Genomic DNA, 22,313 nt, shown 5'->3' on the forward strand with positions numbered 1-22,313 from the left:
GAGGATCCTAGGGATAGGGTAAGGTGGAGGCAACCCCAAAATGAAGCAGCAGAAGGAAGAATAATAACAGAGCCAAGTTCCTTCTATTTTGTCTGCAACTTTAACTTGTTCTTGCATCTGACAAATCGCTGAGCTAACAAGCTCTCCTGGAGCCCAAGCTAGGTTACCTAGCTGTGCCTTGCTAGTTTGTCACCATGAAACCTTACAGCTTGTGCACCCTGATCATTTAGTAGCATATCCTACCCATAGCTGTTTCTCTGTTTAGAGGCTCCAAAGCATCATCCATCTAACTGCGTCACTAAGGTGTGCTACTGTAGATGGTAAAAAAAAACAAAACATGGACAAAGTTTCTGGGTCAGGAAAATGTAGCCAGTGTGGAAGCGCCTTAAACCTGCACTCTGATGGCCACCAGGTGGCTGCGGTTACAAAAAGACTTCCAGTCCCATAGACGTCTGTGCAAACACAGCTCAATGACTTGACCTCTGAAAACACTTTCCTGCCATGTTTATGGGTTCAGTCACTCATTTTGGGTCATACTGAATTAAAAAATCCTGGTCAAACCATGTTTTTAAATGGAACATTATCTGGGGTGTGAAATCATGTGCTCATTGGCTCATTTTTGCAACCAAGATGACCTCATTGGAAACACTCACCGCGAGCTTCCAGAAACTAATGGGCGATGTCACAGTAGCTAGGCCTATCTGTTACACTCTGTGCTACACATATACACATCACATACATATCGCCGGTTATTGAACTGACTGGAAATATTGCCTAACCTCATTACCTACCACTTAACCACTGCCCATTATTTTTACCAGTCCACACTTTTATGGCAAGCTAAAACTCTCCAGGGCTTTATGATATACTAAGATAACCAACTGCTGGCTGCTGCTTATATTTTAGACATGGAAAAAATATTATTGATCTCATGTAAGGTTTAATTGTGTTAGGTTTAATTTGCCCATCTTTAGCCCTGTTTATGTAGTTCATTTGTTAAAATAGCTTTAAACTTACTGTAGCTGCAATTCATATATGAGTCCAGAAAGCAAGAATTTAAAGACTGGCACTGAATCATCCACTATCACAGGCTTGTCTGGCAGGGGGGTTGAAAATTGCTCTGCTGTAAATGCTGGTGTGACCAAGCTCCAATAGCAATGAATGATGAATGCGACAAACTGTTTTTACAGCCCTCCTCTGCTGTCACATTGTTGAAGCAGTCAGTGGAGTTATCACAATGCAGCCTGTGGACCTCCAACAGCCACTTCACAGCATTCACAAAGGCGCCTGTGTATGAAGTCACTAGCAAAAGGATGAGTCTCCACATGCCTGCTGAATGCAGCCGGGAGCTCACCTGACTGGCTGTTATGACAGGAGTTATGGTCTAAGACAACCAGTCTTTTCCTTCATTTCACTAAGTCAAGCTGAATGGGACAATAAAAGCGGAGAACGGGGGAAGGCTGGGATTCTTTGAATATATGTCATCATTTATACACGAACGGAGATATTTGTCATCAGCCAGCCCTGTCTGTCTACAGATCCATGAGTGTGCTGATGGCTGATGCAGAGAGAAATGATGAGTGACTCACTGATGCTGCTGGGCACGGGCAAATTTTTGTGCCGGCAGGTATTAAATTTGACCTGGATGTGGATGTCATACTATTTTAAAAATAGATGGCACTGAATTTGTTTTTTATATATGAAACTTTGATACTGAAATGGCCCTGTGAATCTGAATTGAGCTGGTGAATGCAATACTTTCTACTTTATAAAAGTTTAACATGAGCAGCTTGTTGTTTGTTTCCAAGTAGGGTTGCCAGTTAGTTATTTGGTGCCAATTTTTGAGGTTATTCACTTTTATTTTGTCGGTTTTAATGGTCAGCCTCCTTGAGAATTCAACTCTGGGATTAATTAGCTGTTAAAGTGCAATTCAAAACCCGTGCCAATAGGCATTGGCAGTTCAGCCACTCTTTCACAAAACAGGGCAGTGGTTAAATGACATGGAAGCTATCATTAAGTGCTCCAAAACGGCAATGGCTAGCTTCCATTTTGGCTAAAGCTGTCATTGAGGGGCATTAACAAGTCTGATTATGTGGACCAGGAGATGATATCAGTCTGTCTCAACTTTAAACTACATAACATCTGGCTTTACGATCAACACGTACTGTATACGTTCATAAACGAGTGTCCTTTTTAATATAATACAACAGATTACGTTTTACTAGCAGCAACATGTTACTTTTAAAAGTAATATTACCCCAAATTATCTGAAAATCGTACCAGTCAGTATCAGTCTTATTCTTTTTAAACTCCAGCTAATTAAAGTACATTGACTAGTACGGGAAAACATTGGCAGTTTAAAAAATAATACCTAAATACATCTCTGTCTCACCATTGTGAACTAGAGGCCTCTTCTATGGTTGGCCGCTCTGATTCAGTAGCGGGGTCTCAAGGCAGAATGTGAAATAGACACAAAAAGGCAGTTTATGTGGTTGTGTATATAGACATGCGTTGTCTGTGTTTTTGTTGCAGTCAGCACGGCTTAGAATCTAATGTATTTCACACAGGAAGCAGCACACATGCTTTGAGCTTTGGAAAGAGTGGTAAGACTTATATTTGAACTGAGACCATGTTTTTATTTCCTAATCCTAACCAAGTAATTTTATTCTTTAAACCTGAGTAGGTTTAATTGCCGAACTCTGTAATCGTGTTTTGTTTTTTTTGTTTTTTAAGAAAGTGGTTATAAAAAAAAAATCATATTCCATATTGGACTCAGAGTGTAGTCACTTGTGTGGTGAAATTTGCCTGCTAATCCCTTCTGTCTTTTACAAGTGGGAGATCTTTACTTACTTTACACAAACTCAAATCAGTGGAACGGTCCGATGAAAAATCTTATTGAGGTGAACAGAAATAGGGATGAAAAATTTTGTGTCCAGAAACATAATTAAATTAATACATTACATGTCACAAACAGCTGTGAGCCGCAGTGATACTCCACCCAGCCGCTTCACCCCGCCTGCACAGATCTCCATCTGCTGACACGGTTCGGTCTCCGGGAGCGAAGGCATGAGGGATTGACTGTCTGTCCATCCAGCCTGGGGACACGATGGCTCGTCAGCGTTCATATTTAGCAGTGTTTATGGAGGCGGACGTGAGCGGCTGTTCTGTCAGGAAGTGTCGCCTTAAAAGCTGCACTTTGTCTGTGGCCTTTGGCACGGGGGGAGCACAGCGTGGGACATGTGAGAAGACAACAGCTCCCGGTTTGGTGGTGTTGTGCGTCACATGTCAACATTTTTACAGTCAGGAAGCCTACCACTGAGATTAGAAATTTTTAGAAATCAACAATAATATTTGGTGACAAAAAAACTGCTCACGTTTCTCCTCGGAGTACTTGTTTCCTCTCTGACTTGTAATTTGCAATAATATACTGTATTGTTGCTTCCTAATTAGTCCATAATTGCAGAAAATAGGGGGCTATAATTAAAAGGCCTACCACAAAATGTAATCAGCAGCTTTTCTGTCTGCCAGTGGAATATTTGATTTTAGCCTTTCAAACAGTAATACCATCCTATCATAGTGTCTGCACAAAGGCTCTCATTTTGCTTTATTTCATTTCATTTTTAACAACAGCTTGTCAGAACTATGAAAAACAAATCCCTGAGTGTTGGTGAGATGGGGATAATGCAGATGTGGCAGGATGGCAGCATACTTTTATATACTTGGAGTTTGCTGTGGAGAGGAGACTATGCTTTTCCTTATTGTTTTTCGCATATATACATTAATATGAATGGGTGAGTGTGTCCAAACCTTTGACTGGTACTATATATACTGTTACAGGCTTCAAGCTGCTATAAATACTTGGTTTCAGACAGTTTTTTTTTCCACTCTTGGATCTGTATGATGTTAAATCTCTTTGACGGCACTGTGAACACTGATGTCCCACCTGCCTGGTTTTCAAACCTCTTGTTTGGGAAGGGTATCCAATCGGAAGAAAATTGGCTTAAAAGATATATGGCGTTAAACGGGGAGGAGCTACAACTACTGCTTTCTGATGCAGGATGAACTGAGGTGCTGCACCAAGACCTGGTCTAAGATAAATGAGGAGGATTTTAAGCTGTGGCTCATGCAGACCCACTCTAGTGGAGTCCTCAAATAAAAATTAAATGGCTAAGCACTTCAACCATTCAGAAGGGGGTGATACTCCCTGCACAGACAGTGATCACAAACTCATGTGGCCAATCTCCCCTTCAGGGCTGTCTCCTTGTTCACAAGGGACCAATTCTAGCACAGCTGCTATTTTTTGATTGCTCTGTGGAATGCCTGATTGTTTCTGCAATGCATGCTAGGTCTGTTGCTGTGACAGAGATCTAGCAGGTTTTTCTTCCAAAAGTTCTCCCTCAGACATTTCAGGACCCTGAAAGCAGTCCAGAGGTGCACAAGAAGGCAACCTTGAAGGAGAGACTGGCCATAATTAAATCATATTCTGGTCTACCACATGTCATGAGTGACTTGAAGGTGCATCCACACACGAAACAATTAGCAGCAGTGTATCAACCAGACACCATAGAAAGTCAGCTATATTCAGTGCCTTCAAGTGACAAAGGGCAGCATAACCATTGAAAATGTGAATTAGGCGGTCCTGAGTTAAGCTTTTCTCAACTTTGAGTTGAGATGGATGCCCCATTAGAGTTCCACCTTAGCCTTACAACCCATAATTAAACAATTTACTTTGAGAACTGTTTAAGTTGACTTTCTTCTGCTGTAACTGTGTGTCATTTCCCATGATTTCTGCTTTATTCTTCTTTCTGCACTGCATTGACACTCAGTCCCTTTGCTTTGCTTAGATTCACATTACTCTGTGCATTTATTTTTAGATCTGGTTAATTTTCCTTTACATGTGAAATCAGTAGCAGCAGATTGGAGGCAGAAATGAGCAGAATGGCCCCCTATGGGGGCTACTATGAAGGGAAGATGGTACAGCACAAATGTGTTATTCAACTGTCAGAAAAACAGCAATGCACATGATGGTGATAAACCAGAAACTGAGGACTATTAATTGCTTTTAGTTTAAAAAAATTGCCACCAATAGTGTTCACAATGGGATCACAGGCTCCGCTGCCTATTTCTCACCTCTGTTTCCACGTGTTGTCGATGGCCTTACAATGTTTTTATTAAGGACTGTAGAGATTTAGGGTTCACAGCACACTGGCCCTTGAGGAAAATGGGCTGCTCTGGCAGTAATTGTCTGAGAGATGGCTTTTAGATGGACATAAATTATTCACCCAAGCCATCTCTTTCCATCTTCAAGAAACACAGGAAATTGACTGATGTTGTACTGTTTGTTCTTCCGTACTCTTTTCAGAATGATATGTTCTTACAGACTTAGTTACAATTTGTTGGTGACCATCTCATACCAGCAGAGTCATGGGAGAAAAAACTACAAGATTAATGAAACAAATTATTTGAAAAGATGTAGAGAAAAAAAAACAAAAAAAACACCATCACTGCCTGTCACTTAACTTCTTGGACAGCAGCAGTGGGAATAAGGGCAAAATCACATGCACATTTTTTTCTCTGGTCTGTAGCACTGTATGTTTGTTTTTGTGTGAGTTGCCCAGTTTTGGAGGCATGAGCTAGTTAAAATAAATGCATCTTGGTAAATAGGAAAAAGCTTAAATGGTCTAGTTTTAAATCCTGTTTTCTAAAACTAAAGTTTTCATAAAATTAAACTTCAATAATGCTCCAAGGGAAAATATTTTCTGCCAGATTATATTCTCAGATTACATTCTATGTTATGTGATTGATCTGCTGCCTTTTTTCTTGCAACAAATCATATAATACATGTGGTGAGCACTCCTTCCTTATGTTTCTCATTGTTTAGCCTTCATATCAGCTCATCACATGTATATATGTACTCTAGTCACTCCCTCAGACCTTGTCAGTGTCTGTTTACCTACTTATGAGTGTACCTGTGTTTCCCGTCAGTTACAGTACTTGCTAGCTTTCCTTCCTTCCTTTATAAAATGGAGCATCTGTCCATTGTTTGACTTTCCCGTTGAGTTTGCCAGCAGTCCAGAACTGATTCAGTATTTAAGCTGAAAAACAAAGCCAACACTCAAGTACCAAAAAATCCAGTTCCTCTAATGGCTGCTTGAGGCTGGCTCCAAAAGAGAGTTGATCCCAAAAGACTTGCATGTTAAAAATGTTCAACTTTATTGATGATTTAATAATTACAGCCTGATACAAGAAAAAAGCTTTTAGCCTCAGTTGAATTTTACTTTAAGACTTAGTTAGGGGGATGGCTGCTGTGAATTACAGATGTGCTGACATGCACAAAACTGTAGCCAGTGCTTGTCTGGAATAGGTGTCAGCTAATCTGAGCAAATAAACTCAATTTTTTGACCATGTTTGTGGTGTTGTTGCCTTTTAGTGCATTTTGAATTATATCATCTGGGGGAAAAAATGTGTCCTGCTTTGAGGTACAAGAATTCTATGTCCCAGTTTTTGTGAAATAATAATTTATTATGGCCATACTTCCCTGATCTTGGAAGCTAAGGGGGTCGAGTGAACCCCAGGTTGCCTCATCAGCTGGCTCCAATGGATGCGTCAGGGGGATCCAAGTACTAATGGAAGCATTAAGGGAAACTTTCATTGCAAAAAAGAAAAAAAAAATCATTATAAAGCCCGTAGAAACTTTGCACAGAAACTTCTGTTTAATTATTGAATTAAAAAATACATGGCAATTAGTATTTACAAAACTACACTGCATGTTTAATTTGTTTTGATCATGTTGCATAATTACTGCAAAAACACATCAGTGAGTAGAGGTGACTGTTTGTCACTATAATTGATTAGGATGTTGGGATCAGACGTGTAGATTAATGAGAGGATTGAAATGATTGGTAACTGATGAGTGCAGCATTTCATCTCACTGCATTAATGTATCAAAGCTCTCTGAAGGTTGCTTCTCATCTCTGTGCTGCGGCTGCCAGCTGACAGACAGTCTTTCTTCCTGCCAGCTGTCTGGGCCATCAGTAAGTGAATAACCCTGTCGACAAATAGCCTATATAGGATCTCGCGGTCTCCAGAGGGATGAGGTGGACTAATCAGTGTCTGCAGAGGAGCACTGTGAGACTGCTCGCTGGGGAGAAGGATGAGAGGCGATACTGCAGGTTGGGTTTTAACTGTAGGCTCATCACACTTTGCACATTAGATGTGAATAAACACATTACAATGGCTGTTTTCTCCCGGTGAGAGTGCATGTGAAAACTCAAATGTCCAACTCGGTTAGGTTGGATATTAAATGGTCTTTAACCCTTTAGTCTGTGTGATGCTAAGTTGCACGCATATGAGGATAACACAGGGGACTATTGGGTGAATTCAAGGTGTTCGAGTAGTAATATGATATACACCTCTGTCTGCAGCACTCAGAAACTCACACTAAGACAAACTGGATGGACAAATAACACTACAGGCCAGAGGAAGTATATTTAAGAAAGGAAAGGACTGATCTGTAGACATATGATTTTTATTTTTTACAGAACAGCTGAACAGCCTCAAACAGCTGGACCAGCACACCGACATTTATGAAGCTAATTAGGGCTGCAACGAGTCGTCGGCATAATCGATGACGTCGACTACAAAATTGGAACGTGGAATTTTAATGTCAACGCGTCATATTCGTGATTTTGTATTGCCATAGACTGACTTGATGAGAACAAAGCCCACCAGGTGCCTCTGTTTCATAATTCATCCAAATTAAATTGTTTTATTTATGAAGCACCAGAACAACAGTTGACTGAAGGCACTTTATCTAAGGTAAAAACCCTCCAATATTAAAGAGAGAATCAAAATGATTAGCTCATCACATATGAGTAAGCACTTGACAAGAATTGTTAACAGGAAGAGGCTTTCAGCAGGACCGAGCTCAGTGAGGGGCAGCTACCTGCTGCAGCTGGCTATGGGGAAACCGAAGAGGAAAAAAGAGGAGCATAGAAAACCAAAGAGGGCAAGATTTTTCATTTTAACCTCAGAGTTGTGGAACAGTTGACCTAAACTCAGGTGATTTATCTTCAAGATAATTTGGCTTTGCACACATAAGATTTAAAAAAATTTTTTGCTTATAGGATTAATAAGTTGTTCAGTTGCATGTCTGTGTCACTCAGTAATGTGAGTCTGTATGTGTGCATATGTGCATAAAATCAACCACATAACGAACACAGTGAAGTCAGTGACCAGGTTCAGCCAAATCACGTCTCAGTAAGGTTGTCTGCTCTCACTCACTTGCCTTTTATTCTTAGCAGCAGCAGCTAGTCAGAGGACTCATATGATCTGGGTTAATGGAGACCTCAATCTCGTGATTCATGATTGAGCAGACTGAGTAGGTACCGGGCAGCACTGCTGCTTAGTTTGGTTTTGTTTAGTCCAACTTCTGGTGTTGGAAGCTCAGGATGAACCCCCACACCCAGCACTGCGTCCCTCCATCCTGTCTGACTTACTGCAGCCGTTATCTCCATGGACTTTGTACTTTAAGCTGAGAAAGGCCCAACTCAGAGACAGGAAAGGAAAGCTTTTAATGGTAAACTAAGGTGAGGGGATTTAGACCTCAACATAATAGCCGAATACTTTTATAGGTTGTAGAGATGAGCTTATCAGCAGTGCACAATAAAGCCATTCAGGAGCTGCTCTCTCTCTCTCTGTGGCCCTTTCCTTTTCTCTCTAATTGCTGATCTGTCCTTTCCTTCACGTCTGTCAGTTCTGATAACTTCATGGATTCAGTGGAAGTATCAAAGCAGCAGTAATTTGATGGCTAGATTCTAATATCAGTACCAAACCAGGGATTTGTGCATTTACAGCACCCTTACACACCGCAGTGAAGAAGCCACATAAACCAGAAATGTGATTTATCATTCATCCACATTTCAGAACTTTAATCGGGATGTTTTTAGAACCACTTAAATGGATTTTTTAGTTTCAAAGGGCCCTGATAATTCTGTTTATGTGACCAAGTAAAGCAACTTTCCTAACTGCAATGAACAGGAATCAACAGCGTTCAGTTAAAGCTTCAGTAAAAATTGAAACCTCTAATCTTCATGCAGGTGGGATTTTCTGCAGGATTAGATCATATTAGCTGCTGCTTGTGTTCAAAAGGACATGACGGGATGACATAAATGGAGAAGCAGTAATTCTGGTCTGTCATGGCCTTTCATTACTCCTGCATAGTAGATTTTTCTTAATGGATCAGTTCACCTATTCTAGTCCATTTGTACACTGTGTTTTTATCCACTGCTGCATTGATAGAGAGGAAGGCAACCAGTGAAAAGACTCATTATTATTTTCTTTTTTTGCTGTATATATTATATACCCTTCAGTTTGTGAATTTTACAGCCAGGACAGGAGAGTCTGCACATCAAACCTTGGATTCACGAGAAACAATGCAATCATGGAACATTGGACCAGCTCTTTACCTTCTCTGGGATCCTTGAGGCTGCGTGCAAGTTTGCACAACCAGGCTGCATGTGCTTCGTGGACTTGGCAAAGACATGTGATTGAATCCCTCATGGTGTCCTGTGGGCGGTGCTTTGGGAGGTGCTTTACCCAGGATGTACTGCAGAGATATCTCTGTAACGCAGACCTGGATAAGTGGAAGAAAATGGGTGGATATCTGGATGGATGAAGTTCACATGAATTTATGCTTAACTTACAAGTATTTCTCAAGCCTAACTAACAAAATGTTTGTAACTTTATTTAGTTGACAGGAACACAGCCAAACTATGAACAATGATAGCACTGCTGCTGCCCTCTTTCTCCCCAGATCAAAAACTCAGCTGTGAAGTTCATTTAAAGACTTTTTGTCTTGATTTTACTTTGTCTGCCAGGACAGTGGGAGGAAGGGTCCTAAAGAGATTTAGGAAGTCCAGACTGCCCCTGAACTTTTATTTGGTTTCTCTTTATTAAATTACTTCAAACTTCATTTTGAACTCACTTTCATCTCAACCAGAGATAAGAAACTTTCAGCTCACTGACTCCTCTTTTCTATTTTCTTGTGTAAAATAAACACCTGAAGCTTTTGGTAATTAACATATTTAGAATTAAAGTGGATAGATGCATCACTTTAAACAATGTCTCATCAAGTATTGAAACTTGCTTTTTCAGATCTCTCATAAAATCTGCTTTTGTTCTGCAAAAGAAAAGTCATGAAAGATTTATAATCAGTATTTTTCTTTTTACACGGCCCGTTGCTTGACGTTTCATTGACATCGTCACCATTATGAATAAAATGAATGAGTTTGTCTTGTTTTAATCTCCATCTGGTTGTGTGACACTAGCCAGCTCACCCGAGGAAAGGGGGCTGTTTCTTTATCACAAGCCTTTAAGCCTTTGAGGAATCTTCCTTCTGTTGGCTCTGCTTGGTGAAAGTATTAGAGGTGCATTAAAATTGGATTAGATCCCCTTTGAGGTTAGAAGGTTACAGGTGGCGGGCTCTGCTATCATGCCTTCCAGCACGCTTTACCGCATTGAGGGGCCTATTCTACTGTCAGTACACAGTTCAGTTGTGTCCTCTGCTGTTTGGTGTCCTGTATTGACTGGCTGTGTGAAAGTACCAGTGAAAAGGAGCTGCACAGTAAAACATGTGGTGATGAGTCCAGCAGCCCACTGATACGTTGGCTGCTTTATTTAGTGAAAGAACCTTCTTAGACTTTGTATTAGCAGCTCTGTAAACTCAGACTCAACAGTTATTTTTAAGGCTATGGACCTGACCGTCTCCTGGACATGATTGTATGATTCACAGGTGTAGTTATCTTATACTGGCCCTTTATGCGCCTCTTTTCATCCTCTGTCTGAAGCTTGCTTCTGATTGCTACCACTCATAAACAGAGAGGTTGTACAGCAGGTGGGTGGGGCTTCTGTGCCCACAGGCAGTGCTGCTTCCCTGAGTTGATCTTATTAAGGATATACCCTGTTTGTGACATTATGCAGAGCCTAGAGGGAACAACCTGAAGCCTGCACCTTTGACTCACAGGGGTTACTTGCATATGTGCACATGTACTGACTGTGGTCACGTTCAAGACCTGCATCTGCATTGTAACAATATATGAGAGAAAATCAGGAAAAGAGGTGTAGGTCCTCAATGGAAAATGAACTGTTATGGATTTGTTTGTATTTGACCCACTTACAAGTTATTTCAGAACAACACTGTGTGAACATAGATGAACAAACAAGGAAATGATTGATTTAGTTTTAGGTTATGTGCTCCATATATGAGGGTTTTAAATGTTGATATAAGCCATGATATCAGTCTTTGGTCAATACTTTATCAAATATGCAAACATTTTCAGTTTCACTTCATGTGAAGCTGCTTTAAGTATAGAAGGATCCACTCAGTGATCAAGATTTTAAAGGGATTTTGAAATAAATTTTAACAGAACTTTATTACTCATATTTTCTACAAATGCTATCTATAGCAAACTTTCCAAGTTTCCAAAATAACACGAGAAAAGCAGGTTGTAGTTACAGCCTTTCTTCCTGTTGTTGCACAACCATCTCCTTTGATGGGTTTGGTAGACATGAACTCCAAGCAGCAGACTTTCATTTTTTCACAGCTGCTTGCTCTGAAAAGCTGAGCGCTTACATCTAGGACTTACTATTACAAACGTATCATAAAAAAAAATGAAATAACCCATTTCATAGAGCTGCAATAGATTTAAATCAGATTGAGCTTTTTAATTCGAGCCTTTTTTCTAATTATGAATGAACATGCGTTGTTGTGCATCCCTTTGTAGAATCTCCTTTAAATATGAATGGATTGGTTCTTACAAAGCATTTTTCTACTCGAGCGCTCAAAGCACTTTATACAACATGTCTCATTCACCCGCAAGCACTTTTTTCAACACCTAAGGGCTTTCTAACATTCACACTCCAAGCAACTTGGGGTTCAGTGTCTTGCCCAAGGATACTTTGGCATGCAACCAGAAATCAAACCACCAACCTTCTGATTAGTAGGTTACCTGCTCTAGTTCCTGTGCTACAGCCACTCGTAAGAACTACCCCATATACTGTAGTGTATATCACCACTATATATTTAAGGACATGCTGGGAATGTAGCTTGATCTTGTTTGGTTGCTGTTCCATATAGCTGTCTGTGGCAGGCTGACTCTGTGCCACCCCGCTGCTCTCCTCTGACAGGCCTGATGGTGATAGATGCCACTGCTCTCTTCTTGATGAAGGGGATACATGGCCCCTGTATGTGGCTGCCTGTCTGGGGAATATGAGGCTGCCAGTAAACCATTGGCTCACGTTGTGATTGAGGAGCATCCTCATGCCTATACAGCACATTGCGACCTCCTCTGTTAGATCTCACCAGGTGTGCTTGTCCGAGTGTGGGTTCTGGATCACCTGGGGGATGCTTAAAAATGTCCAATAGACCTGAGCAAAATTCAACATTTTTCCAAGAAATAGTTTTCCATTTTTTGTGTCCATAATTTTCTCATATCACTAGCTAATAATGAGCAAAATAGGTTACCAAACTTGGTTGTAAATCCCTTTAATATGTTCTGTGGTATCCATTCAACAAATACTATACACAATGTAATCAAATAATTTGACCCTTCATCAATAGGAATTTAAAACTTTGAGTGACATGGTTTGTTTTGAATAGAGATTAGTTATGTTAAACATTCATGTGTTGTTTAATGTAAGTGTCTTACAGTTAATTCCTCCATAGTTTAGTGATTAACACACTGGCTTAGCAAGTAACAGGTTGCTGTTTTGATTCTAGCTGCAGGAAGGGCATCCGGCGCAAAACTCTGCCAAATCAAACATGAGGAACTATCTGCTGTGGCAACCCCTTGTGACAAGGGAGCAGTCGACAGTTGCTCCTGTTTTAAGTGGGTTACTGTAATGAGCTGTCCTATTTGACACCTTTACAAGTAAATATGATCAATTAAAAACTGACTGGGGTTCATGTAAATATGGAATGTCACAACCACTTTGAGTGATTGCACTCTCTTAAATTAACTGGATTGCCACAACCCTGAGTGACAGCTTGATGAGATGACTTCAGTATAGATGCAATCAACATTTTTATTAAATGTGTTCCCGATGATGCTCGGTACTCTTTGAAAAGTAGAAGGCAAAAACATTTGAGAGTCCAGAGACTTACGCTGTGTTTACTGACGTCTGATTGGTGTACAAGTGTGTCTTGCCTTCAGCACCATTACCTAGACGGAAAAAAGAGAATTTCCAGTAAGGGGAACATGTCTGTCTCCTGCAGAAAAGCTCATTTTTTTGGAGTTGATATGTGATATATTAATGTTACCTAACACATAGTTACCTTAGTACTTCCCACTTGGTTTATACTGGGAGCTGCTGCACATAGCACCCAACACATGTTGGTTGGAGAACTAATGAAGTTCAAACACACAGTAAGCATGCGCATTTGGACATCAGGCAGCCTGTTGGCAACAATGTAAGGGGATGGGGCTATGTTCTGGCCACCGGTGACATTTAGTGAGCATCTGAGAGTACAATAGTTGGCTGACAGGCCAAGAGGATGGGTTTTCTTAATTAAACCGTCCATGGTATGCACCACCTCCACAGCTAAGCCAGAAATAGGTAGAGTACTAGTACAATACCATCTGCATAATCTGTCTGTTATACAGGCAGCCAAAAGGTAGCTCCAAGTAGTCCTGGCCTAAAATGTAGTTGAGTACTCGAGTTATTGTTGAAGGGAAGCTGTCCAGTGACTCTTGGAATGCCAAAGATTGCAGGTCTCAGTTCAATTTTATTTTTAAAATACTGAATAACAACATTTAATCTCAGAGCGGTTTACACAGTCAGGCCAAGGCCCATGCACTTGTCGATGGAGGAGAGGAAAAGTACCTGATAACACAACCAGAGATGGTGGCCGACTGGATTCCCAACCATCATGTGAATTGACCAGCACCTCTGCAGGGCTGGTCCACATGTTAATAACAACATATATTAAATGTTAAATTTGATGGAAAAAAATAGATGTGAGTAAAATAACATCTTTGACAATAACCAGGTTAATAAACAGGCTTTTAGATGAGATTAAAACCGTTTAACAGAGCTCGGTGATCTGAAGCTGATCCATAATGAAGGAGCCAGGAGAGATGGTGAGCTCTTTTGCAATTCCATTTGTGTTCCTGCACGTTCTTCCTTCAAAAAACAATTATGTACATAACCACAGTGTACCCATTAATAATCATCAGGCACTGTTGCCTACTTGGATTTGAGTGGGACTAATTATTTTTCTCACCTGCATCATCTAGGCACCCCACACAGCGCATTACATTAACTTCAGCGTCTGTATCTTTATTTAAGGCTCCAGTGATTCTGACTTTTAACTTGTGCAAAGAAACACAACCAAACATCACCTATCCTGGGCTCTCTAACAAGAATACCTGCCACAATCAGAAAAGTCTTTCCCCCAAGATGGTCTATATTTTTGACCTTTTGTACTTGCTGTTGCATGAAATCCATATCTCACGATTCTGTGCAATCCTTTGGTTCTGCCTTTTTCTAACCCAGGTGGTGTTTTCAGTCAGATTTGTGGAACAGATGGGCAGTAGATCTGGCTGGTACTATACCCTACCTCAGCACTCCTGCAGTGTTCACAATGAATTAGAAATATGAAAGTAATGCAGCCCTCCAGCACTCCCTGTAAAACAAATATTTCTGCTAATGGTCGTTTGGAATTTGGCATCGCTCAGAAACAGTGAATCATCTCTCTGCTACATACATACAATCACACTGAATTCTTTGGGATGTCTTAGCTTGTTTTTGTGTCACTTCATAGATTTTTTTTTTTTTCTTTTTGCTATTGGCATTAAACAGGCTTATCATTTGGAGTTTCAGCTTTAATAGAGTACATACATGAAGCAACTCTTACCACTGTAAAAGAAAACAAACAAGTGAGGTCGCAGACTTGGCTCTACCGCCATTCTTTGGTTCTTTCCCGAGTATTAATATGAATTTTAAAAAGTTTTTTTTACCCACTATTGATTTTTTCATTGATTTTTTTTTTTTTTTTTAAACCTAAAGTTCCATTGAGATTCAAATCTCTATTACAAGAGAGATGCCAAAAGTAATAACTTAAAATGCAAACACTTGCAGCATATATAAATAAAAACACAATAAAAATATTTTGGCCTCAACCATATCTCCACCTTATTCTTTGTGATACTCTCTTTAATATAAGGGGTAAGATATAAGGAGTGTTTTCTCCTGATCCATCATTAAGATGTGATAAACTGAAAAAAAAACAAAACTGTCAATGTCACTTTATAGATAATGCATGCACCAATACTTTTGCCTGGCCAATTAATGAAGAAAGCAACGGTCAGTCATAAACTTTATATTTATAGCAAAAAAGCAAACATTCATGGGACTTAACATTAATTAAGACCTCAAAACTTTGCTTTTGAATGCCCAGGAAACATACTTCATATGTAAATATATGGACACTGGCTCTTTTTTTTCTGAGTTCCTTACCTGAGTTAAAAGCTGTATTATGGTATACTCGTTACAGAAGAACACAGTACTTTATTTGGAGTGATGTGTGTGCCCAAGTCCCATATTTGCTGTCGTTTTAGTTCAGTTTTTGGTCATTACTCCTGGCCCAGAGACTCTCCACTGTGGAATATTTTTACTGTGTTGTGTTTAATTGCTGGTCACTGCTGAGACTGTTGTGGACAGAGAACTGTTAGAACTTCAGAGTAGTGTGAGTGAACCAGGACAGCTGAACTGTGACCCAAACAGCTTAGAAATGCACCAGATTTTTTTTTTAGGTCTTGACTATATAATATAGTCAAGACCTAAAAAAAATCCTTTGGACACTTACTCATTCATATGAATGGGTGTGTCCAAACCTTTGACTGGTACTGTAATATAATGCTTGTGTATGTGGACAGCTTAATCCCAGCTACAAGCACCCACATTCTGCTGTTGCACAAACCAGAATTAAGATTATTTTTATTTTAAACTGGACAAAACTGAGAAACCTTATTGAAATCAGATGAAGCATAACTTTCAGTGTCAAAATGAGAAATCCAGTGGGGCTAATATACAGTACCAGTACCAAAAGTTTAAGCCTTTTTGAGTGGTATGAAATCAAATGAAATGGGTATACAACCTCTAAAGCCTTATGGACAGTTTGTTAGTTCAGAAATGAGTTGGACACAATATTTTAGATTGTAGAAGACTGTACATAAATAATATAAAGGTTCTTTAAGGCTGCTCTGCTGTATAGGAAATGCAGTCTATTCACTGACAGCAGACAAATGCAGAGTGCAAACTCTTTAAATCTCAGGTTATTCATTGCTTTATGTTTTTTTTCTTGAGATTTGTGATGGCGCTAGAAATATAGTTCTGTGAAATGCTCAGTAATTCATAACTTAACCACACACACACACACTTCACAAATATCAATGCATGAAAAAAGTCTTTATTGGGTCCAGTTTATTTAAGCATACTTTGTATAAGACCAAATATACATAAAGACAACAAAAGCCTTGTGTCCTTCAGCAGTAAAATATAAAAACACCCTACTGTGAAGAATTGATTTAAATGCATTTTAAGGCCGAGCCTATGCATATTACTGTGTAAACAATACACTCTGCATTGGTCAAACTCCCATAATCCTACTCTGTGTGTAGTCTGAAAGTTATGCAAATGGATACAAACACTGGATGATAAACCCAGCTTGCAAAGCTTCTCCAACTTCCTGTGTGTTTGTCATATTACCACAGAACCAACCATGTGCCTGTTATTAAATGAAACATACACATTACACTATCTTATAGAAAATAGATATTCCATACAGCAATCTATCATTTTCTTAACCACTTATACAATCCGGGGGGTGGGGGAGCTGAGAACTACCCCATGCTGGCTTTGGGTGAGGAACTACCCTGGACCTGCTGCCAGTCCATCACAGGGCTGCAAGAACTCTGTGGCTAATTTAGAATCAACACTTAACCAAACGTGTAATTTTGGACTGTGGAAGAAAATCTTAGTCAGGGTTCTAGCCAGAAAAAAATTTCAGCCCAGCGCATATGCGTTAGGGGGGGTGTTAGGGGGTTAGGGGGTTAGGGGGTGTGTTAGGGTGTTAACACACGTGTGCTACTGAAAAAAAAAAGAAGAAAAGATCAGTTTGGTATCGGTGACGGGGTGGCATGTGTGGGGTGCGCGCCTGCTTGCTAATTGCAGTGATCGAACAGTTCCGATAGCGAACCAATGAAATTCTCAGCCTGGTGCAAGACGACCTCAGCATGGCGCAGTGCCGGGCGATAAACCGCTGAATAGAAACCTGCATAGTGTAAGAAAATCCATACAGGCACATTGGAAATATGGATGACCCACAAAACGGGTCAACCAGGAACTTTAAACCAAGAGCCTGCTTCCTGTGAGGCACAGCATGGAGTTGCCCTAATATATGTCATTGGTATTGTAATAATAAAAAAAAAACCTTCTTCCTTGTTTTGACGTCCTGTTACAGATGTACTAAAATGTTGGAAAGTAAAGCAGTCAGGAACAATGCAGCTTTGAGGAGTCGCTCTGATTGGTGAGCTGTGGCGCGAGTTGTTGCAGAGTGGACGTGTTGTGATTTGTGAGATGGCTGAGTTCACATAAAAGTGCTGCAGCTGTCTCTACAGTGCTATTGGCAGACAGTTGTAATGATATGAAGAAATGCCGCTGCTCTAGGAAAACACTGAAGATCCAGCACTTAGTCTCCTCCCTACCTTCCTGTCACAGCACACTTAATGACGCGTCAAAGATATTTGAAATTGTCTCCAAACTTTCTGTGAATTGTTTCTCTGAGACTTTCTGTAATTGTTCAACTCTTACAGTAAACAGTGAAAGTGTTTTTTTTCACTCACACTGATGGGAAACTATCAAAGCTTTCATGAATTGTGTTTTTTCTTTCCTCCAAAAAAAGTTTTTAGCCGTCAAGTAGTTTTGACAAACGGAGTACTGTGTGTATCTGCATGGATAGAGACACTGATGTTCCACTTTATTATTCAAGAAATGAGGAGAATCAGAGGAAACTACAATTGGACCACTCCCCCCTCTCCCCTCTCTCTGAGGCATACATTTTAATGCCTGACCTTGCTGTTCTGTCTCGGCTCATGTTTGATTTTTGACGTGCAGAGAAGCTGGAAAGATGGGGTTGTACTTGTGTTCCACCTGAATGCATTTCCGTACCCTTGTGGAATCACTGGAAACCACAAGAAACATGTTAACAAACAAGCTATTGTGTGTTGTGCAAGACTGCAACACAGCAGTCAGGTTCACCTGTGGAGAGTTTATTTATAATTGCAGGGGTTGGACTAAATAAATCATTTTATCTGCTAAAGTACTGTGTAAAGTACTAGGTGCTACTTTATGGGTCGTAGTTTGACCCAGCAAAGCTTGTTTGAGATTATCAGTATTAACATGTCTGTACTGGTGCATCACACAGACTAGCTAACAGTGCAACTAGACCATGTATGTACAAACATAGTAGCCAGTTTATTATTATGCAAATAGCTTAAATGTATCCACTCAAATACAGCAGTGCTGCAGTAAAAGCCATGTTGAGAGGTGTGGTTCTGTGTGCATTCTGGAGGAGGTCGTTTCCAGTGCTGTTATTCATTATATTTAACAATATATTTGAACTCCAACTCCAAATACTCCAAGTGAGTTATTTTACTTGTAGTAATGTTTACTGTGTATTGTTATAGGTCAGATGATAGACAAGTGCAAGAGCTCCGAGACAGCGGATAAAAATGTGTTGATTTAGCGTCTGATGGACAAGAACCACAAAAATGGAAGCCTGACATTTCAGTGCAGCAACTTGATGTTAAACTAATAATTTTAAAAGTGATATGTCTGTGGCTGACAGGATCGGGAGACGTTTATCTTTATGACATTTCCGTCCCCTTTCTTTTGTCTAGTGGAAGAGTAGAAATTCTAAATTTGTGGAGCAGTTTAAGTGAGGCCTGCAGGTCCTTACTTTACAAATGCAGCCACATGTTAAAATTTACACGGCCATTAGTATGTAGTTCAGCTCTTATATGCATCACGGTTAGGCTGTGTGGCTGGCAGGGGTAGACCCAAACACAAAATCAAACACAAAGCACAGGGAATGCAGGACTGTCAAAATAAAACAGGAAGTGACCAACCATGACACACACAGACTTGACAGGACATGGAGAAGCACAAACGCAAAGGAATGGAAACATAGAGCCACTCAGACACGACGGAAGGGGAACATGAGACAGGTAAAGAAAACTAAACTCCAGATAAATAAGAACATAGAAAAATAATACAGAAATACAAAAGTGAAAAATGAACCACAACAACCTAAGAAACAAAGTGAAGGAAAAACTCAAGTCAAAAACGCTGGGTCAAACCCCGGGATCATGACAACATGAGCTTGTTCCCAGTGGGAACTGGACTCCCCCGGGGCTGCTCTTTGTCACCAGTTCTGTTCATAACTTTTATGGACAGAATTTCTAGGCTTGTGAATGATGTGGTCCTTCTGGTTTTGTTGAGCAGTGACCTCAGCATCATGCTGGGGTGGTTTATGGCTGAGTTTGAAGTAGTGGGGATGAGAATTGGCACCTCCAAATCTGAGGACATAGTTCTAACTGGGGGCCTTGTTCACGAATGGGGAATGAGCGGAGTGGTAGATTGTAGTAAAAAGAGAGTTCAAAGTGAAGCTGTGGATTTACTGATTGATCTGTGCTCCTGTTTCCACCTATGACCACAAGCTGTTAATAATATCACCAATGTAAATGACACCAAAAAGCTTCCTCCAAAGGCTGTCTGGGTAGGGTGAGGGGCTCGCTCATTCAGGGTCTCTGATCAGAGCTGCACTCATCTACATAAAAAAGGAGCCAGTTGAGGTGGTTTGGGCATTTGCCTAGGATGCTCCTGGACTCCTCCGAGGTGAGTAGGTGAGACATTTCAGGCATGTCCAAGTGTAAGGAGATGTCAGGGCAGATCAGGCTGTGCTGGAGAGATTATGTCTCTCTGGTGGCTTGGGAACTTCTCTGTCTTCCCTGGAGCTGGAGGCAGTAGCTGGGGAGAGGGAGGTCTGGGCATCTCTGCTTAGGCTGCTGCCCTCGTGGTTTAATAGTACAACCACACTGGTGGGAGCAATGACCCCTGATATGTTGATTACTGAGTTGGCAGCAGGTGGTAGGACTGATGTTTAGATTTTATGCTTTTTTTTTTGTTGTTGTTGTTGGGAAGCCAACTGATTGTAGCAGATTTTGGAAAATGAATGATGGAGTATGAGAACCATCTCTTTGTTCTTAGAACAGTTTGAAATTCCACATATGTGGCGCGCCACACGCAGTAGAGTGCCAGGTGTGCAGCTAAGTACCCTGCTGAAATGCCCTGAACCATGGCCAGCTGGAGGAATTGGACCTGAGATGTATGCATGATTTGTAAATGTTGTCAAAATGCTCCAAAGGCAGAGGATGGAATCTCGTTTCTCTCTGTTGTTTAGGGATGACGTTGCCTCCCGTGTAAACAATAAACGGATAGATGTTTGACAGAATTTCAGCGGCTCTCGGCTGTGTCTCCAAGGATACTTTGCCTGAAAAACTGGATGTTTTTGTTGTTCTTGCTCCCCGATTACAGAGTCACATACTGGCTGAAAGGGGTAAATTGGCTCTGTGGCTGACCCCTCACTGAACTGAATCCAGAGCACATGCTGGTGTTTCCTGTTAGCTGGAGTTTATGATTAACTCATGATATCAATATGTGTGAGTCAGATGTGTCTAAGGCCTGATTTATTGATGTTTTCAGCACTTTGAACAAGCATGTGTCACAGACACCTTACTCGTCCCCTATCTGCAATTAACTCAACAGCAGCTAAACTAGAACCCCGGACCTGCATGTGTAGCGTCAACAGGTGTGAGAATACTGTGAAGGTGGAGTATAGATCTGTTCTACAAACATAAAAATAGAGCATTCCTCTATATTTTTAATGGGATGTGTGCAGTCCTTGATAGATCCAGCAATATAAAGTTTTATTTTTTTTTTCCTTAAATTACCAGCACACAGGAAATGACTGTACCATCTGCCATTATTTTGCCATCACCAGCTGGCGGATGCTTTGTAACTTTATGCCTTGCGTAATTCACTTTACTCTGTACAGTTAACTTACCCACATGACAAACTCTGGAAGAAAAAGAATCACAGTGCTGTGCTGGATCCAAAAAATGAAGACATAATATAATTCTAAAACCAAAGCTCTCTGTCTTGTTATTGCTGTGAGTCACACAGTCCCATGCCAAATGCACCCTGCAGGCATAACCAGCAGAAAGATACACTCACCAGCCACTTTAAGGACACCTGCCTAATGACTCATTAATGCAAATATCTTATTAGCCAATCACATGGAAGCAAACCAGTGCATACAGGCATGTGTAGAAAACCTGCTGAAGTTCAAAATGAGACTTTGTCCATGGGATGGTTGTTGGTGCCAGACAGGCTGGTCTGACTATTTCAGAAATATTCTGCACAACCATCTCTGGGTTTACAGAGAGTGGCCCGAAAAAGAGGAAATATCAGTGAGTGGCAGGTCAGAGGAGATTGGCCAGACTGCTTTGAGCTGATAGGAAGGCAACAGGAAATCAAATGACCGCTCGTTACAACCCGAGGTATGCAGAAGAGCATTTCTGTATGCACAACATGCCGAACATCGATGGAGATGATCTACAGCAGTAGAACACCATACTGGGTGATTCTCCTATCAGCAAAGAACAGGAAACTGAGGATACAATTTGCATGGGCTGGAATAATGCTGCCTGTTCTGATCAGTCTTGATTTCTGATTTAATATTTGAATGATAAGGTCAGAATTTGGTATAAACAACATAAAAGCATGTCCTGCTTATCAAAGGTTCAGGCTGGTGGTGGCGGTCTAAAGGTGTGAGATGATATTTTCTTGGCACAGTCTGGGCCACTTTGAGCATCGTTTAGCATCGTTCCCCTCAGCCCAGACCGGTCGCAGCAGATGACTGCCCCTCCCTGAGCCTGCTTCTGCTGGATGTTTCTTCCTGTTAACAGGGAGTTTTTCCTTCCCACTGTCACCAAATGCTGCTCATAGGGGTCGTTTTGACTGTTGGGTTTTCTCTGTAATTATTGTAGGGTCTTTGCCTTACAATACAAAGCGCCTTGAGGCGACTGTTGTGATTTGGCACTATATAAATATATAAAAAATTGAATTGAATCGAACCGTTTATCCTTTTATGGCCACTGTCCCCATCTTCTGATGACTGCTTCCAATAGGAC

At 40.7% G+C, this 22,313-nt stretch overlaps 1 protein-coding gene across 3 annotated transcripts in view; it reads left to right on the forward strand.

The window, feature by feature from the left end:
- Positions 1-22,313, forward strand: part of ptprfa (protein tyrosine phosphatase receptor type Fa) — a 374,997-nt gene that overhangs the window by 90,454 nt on the left and 262,230 nt on the right. The window lies entirely within an intron of this gene.

Source organism: Archocentrus centrarchus, chromosome 4 (genome assembly GCF_007364275.1).
Source record: "Archocentrus centrarchus isolate MPI-CPG fArcCen1 chromosome 4, fArcCen1, whole genome shotgun sequence".
NCBI classification, from domain to species: Eukaryota; Metazoa; Chordata; class Actinopteri; order Cichliformes; family Cichlidae; genus Archocentrus; species Archocentrus centrarchus.